The following is a 4,386-nucleotide window of genomic DNA, read 5'->3' as shown; positions in this document are numbered from 1 at the left end:
AGAGAGTAAAGCTGAACTCATGGGGTTAGATACAGATTCTTTAGCTATTGAACATTCCAGCGAACAAAGCCCCTAAAATGAACCAACAAACTTACAGAGCTCATGGCTGGGTTAACCCGGCCATATTGTAATCAATTTCACTGAAAAAGAGCAAATTGTTCCTACCAGAAGAGGAGGTTACACAGAAGAAAAATACATCCCAGAAGAAACTGGGGAAACAAAACCACGTGGCATGGGAATAAATTCGTCATAAAATAAATGCAGATAAAAGTAAAACTAGAATGTAAATCAGTTCAAGCTGGGAGCATGTGATTTAGGGAAAGGTAAAATAAGACTGCAAAAGGTATTTATTATTGAAAAAAAAGAGATGAGAAAACAATGTTGAAAAATGACTAAATGGATGAGGTTTAAGGTTAAAACTTAAGAGTATAAAAATGTGAAGTGAAAATGAGGCAAAGGATTGTTGATTTAAGACATTCCATGGAATCTACGTAATCAAATTAAGAGAAAGTCAGTAAATTTATTTACCAAGAGTTTGTATAAATGATTCAAGTTTCTCAGAAATTATATCCAGGAAAGACAAATAATGAGCACAAAAGTAGGTGAGAAGTCACAGTGTCACAAAATGAAAGCAAAAGACCTTAAATTGCCGAGTTCAGTAGATTATCACCGTTCTGTTGCTGTGAAGAGATACCGTGATGAAGGCAACACTTATGAAAGAGCATTTAACCAGGGGCATGCTTACAGTTTCCGAGGGTTAGTCATGATCTTCATGGCAGGAAGCAGATAGGCATGGTGCTGGAGCAGTAGCTGAGAGCTTTGCATCCTGATCCACAGACAGCAGACAGGAGACTGGGCCTTGAATAAGCTTTTGGGACCTTGAAGTCTACCCCACGTGACACATCTACTCCAACAAGGTCACATCTCTTAATTCTTCCCAAACAGTTTTACCAACTATGGACTAAGCAATGAAGTATGGGGGCCATGCTCATTCAAACACCACATGCTTATTTAAACTCTTCTTCCTCAGTGCTACCTGTGAGGTGGCTGCCATCTCCTTTGCGGCATCATGGCTGCCCTCTGGCCTCTGGTGAAGCCCAAGATCGTCAGAAAGAGGACCAAGAAGTTCATCCGGCACCAGTCAGACCGATATGTCAAAATTAAGTGAAACTGGAGGAAACCCAGAGGTATTGACAACAGGGTGTGGAGAAGATTTAAGGGCCAGATCCTGATGACCAACATTGGTTACAGTAGCAACAAGAAAACCAAGCACATGCTGCCTAGTGGCTTCCAGAAGTTTCTGGTCCACAGCATCAAGGAGCTGGAGGTGCTGCTGATGTGTACAAGTATTACTGTGTTGAGATTGCTCACAACGTTTCCTTCAGAACCAAGAAGCCATTGTAGAAAGAGCAGTACAGTTGGCCATCAGAGTCACCAACCCCAACACCAGGCTACACAACGAAGATGAGTAGATGGCTTGCATGTATGTTTTATTTGTGTTTAAATAAAATCACAAAACTGCCAAAAAATAAAAATAAACACCACATGAATATAAAATGGAACAAAACTAAATACAAATTTGACAACTAAATTGTTAAATTTAAATAAAATGCATGAGTTTGTCAGAATATTTTTCTATCTTATTTTATCTTTGTGTGTGCGTGTGTGTGTGTGTGTGTGTGTGTGTGTGTGTGTGTGTGTTGTTAAGAGTGTATCTACAGGTATGCACACTCATGTATGAACTTGCAAATGGAAGCCAGAGGACAACCTTGGGTGTCTAAAAGCCCACTGTTTTTGTTTGTTTTCTGTTTTGAGACAGGGTCTCTTACTAGTTTGGAGTTCACCAAGAAGGTAGACATTGGGACCATTGAGTCCTAGAGAACTGCCTATTTTCATCTGTCTCTACCTCCCCAATGCCTGACTGCAAACACATGTCTGGCCTTTTCTACATGCGCTCAGGGCCTCATGCATGCAAGGCAGTTTCCTGACAAATTTAACTCTCCTTGCTGAATGTTGTTACCACTGGACCGATGCATTTTTATTTTGATAATTGAGAAAACTGTCTCAAATAAATAAATATATGGAAATTGGTTTTATATTAGCAATTCTCCTTATGTCTTTGAACTGTTTTTTTTTTTTTTTTTGGTAATGTGTCCCCAAATGAGCACATAAAAATAGCATCTGTCAGTTTAAATAGATTGTATTGTAATTTTATGTCATAACTGAAGAAATGGAAACTACATGTTTTAGAGAAAAATTTACAACCTGGGCTTCTGAAGTAACTACTTTCTTAGTTTTTAAAGTATACAGATATATTTTATTGCAATTCATCAAATGATCATGTATACTAATGTATGTATATGGAAATATCACCTATCTATCAGCTATATAGTCATTTACTATGTGTCTTAGTTAGGGCTTTATTGCTGTGGAAAGACACCATGACCATGGTAACTCTTTTGAGGAAAACATTTAAGTGAGAAGCTTATAGTTTCAGAAATTTAGTTCATTATCACCATGGTGGGACTTGGCTTCACGCAGACACGGTGCTGCAGAAGAAGCTAAAATTCCTACATCTTGACCTGCAGGAAACAGGAAGTGGTCTGAGACACCGGGCATGGCTTGAGCATATATGAGACCTCAAAGCCTGCCTCACAGTGACATACTTTCTCCAACAAGACCACACCTACTCCAACAAGACCACACCTACTCCAACAAGACCACACCTACTCCAACAAGACCACACCTACTCCAACAAGACCACACCTACTCCAACAAGACCACACCTACTCCAACAAGACCACACCTACTCCAACAAGACCACACCTACTCCAACAAGGCCACACTTCTAACAGTGTCATTTCATTTGGGGACCATTTTCTTTTAAACTACCACAGTATGTATGGAAAAATGCATGTTATAATACACTTACATCAACACTGGTTTTTTTTCTGTTACTATATTAGAGAATGATCTAGTATCTGACTCCTTTACCCACCTTCTTCTAATATATTACACAGAATTCTATCAAAGTACTGCAAAGTGGGCTCTGTAGCATGATTAATAAAAATTCAGAGACAGATATTGGGGTTCAACACGAAGATCAGAAAAGCAAAACAGTCACCTTACCTCTACCTCAGTCTGAAATGGTGATCCTGCCTCCATGAATCCTCAGAATGAGACTGTGTCTGAGAGCTGTCTCCTCCCATTTTATATATCTCTCTAGTCGTGGGATTAAGGGCATGCACCACTACCACCTGGTTTCTATGGCAAGCTAGTGTGGCTACTGGGATTAAAGGTGTGTGTCGTTGCTGCTTGGTCTCTAAAGCCAGTGTGGCTGTTTTACTTTTCTGATCCTCAGGTAAGCTTTATTTATTAAAATACAAATGAAATGCCACTACAGGGCTCCAAGGCATGATGACCTAAGCCTTCATCCATGCTATGTGTCCTGTGTTCACCAGTGCTGTGTGTCCTATGTTCACAGTGCTGTGTGTCCTATGTTCACCAGTAATGTGTATCCTAAACCTTCACCAGCGTTGTGTGTCTATCCCTACACCAGCACTGTGTGCCTCGCCCTACACCAGCACTGTGTGCCCTATGTTCACCAGCGTTGTGTGTCTATCCCTTCACCAGCACTGTGTGCCTAGCCCTACACCAGTGCTGTGTGCCTAGCCCTACACCAGCACTGTGTGCCTAGCCCTACACCAGTGCTGTGTGCCTAGCCCTACACCAGCACTGTGTGCCTAGCCCCACACCAGTGCTGTAAATCCCTTTACATGGCTGATGCTGGAGAGCGAAAAGCCCTAAGGAGGCTCGTGTGCTTCCATTTCTTCATATCCAGAAACTTCTACACCTGATACTTTGTGAGAAGGATCCGTGTGTGGGGTGTGAATGGAGGAACTGGGAAATGAAACTATACAGCAGGTAGATGAAGTCTCAGGCCAATCCCTTTGAACGGGGGAGAGAGACAGTGTAACCAAAAAACCAGGAAGAAATTGCTCAAGTGGTCTTACCCCGTGCCCCTCAGAAAGTTGATGCTGATTGTAGCGGGAAAACCTCCTTTGATGACTGCTGTCTAAAGCAGGTGTTTTGACGCCTGGTTGACCCTTCTGAGATGGACATATGTCTTCCATGAATTTGCATGTTTTCTTCTTAACTGGGGGATGGTGACACCGACTGAATGGTCACCAGGCTAATTTCCCTTCCACATACGTGAACACTCTAATTCAAGACCGAATCATGTCAGTCTCTGACTGAGTTCTGGCCAAAGGAGGGTGAGTATAATAACCCTGGGCACTGGGGTCTGATGAGCACTCGCCAAAATTTCCAGTTAAGTTTGTCCCAGAACAAGGATAAAGGCCCATGAATAGTATGAAGGAAAGGAAG

The 4,386-nt window shown here is 41.7% G+C and overlaps 1 pseudogene; it reads left to right on the top strand.

Annotated features, from left to right (window-relative positions):
• Positions 1–1,046: 1,046 nt before the first annotated feature.
• LOC142839568 (large ribosomal subunit protein eL32-like) lies at positions 1,047–1,472 on the top strand (annotated as a pseudogene).
• Positions 1,473–4,386: the final 2,914 nt, after the last annotated feature.

Source organism: Microtus pennsylvanicus, chromosome 21 (genome assembly GCF_037038515.1).
Source record: "Microtus pennsylvanicus isolate mMicPen1 chromosome 21, mMicPen1.hap1, whole genome shotgun sequence".
NCBI lineage: Eukaryota > Metazoa > Chordata > Mammalia > Rodentia > Cricetidae > Microtus > Microtus pennsylvanicus.
This window is presented reverse-complemented; position numbering and strand designations above follow the sequence as displayed.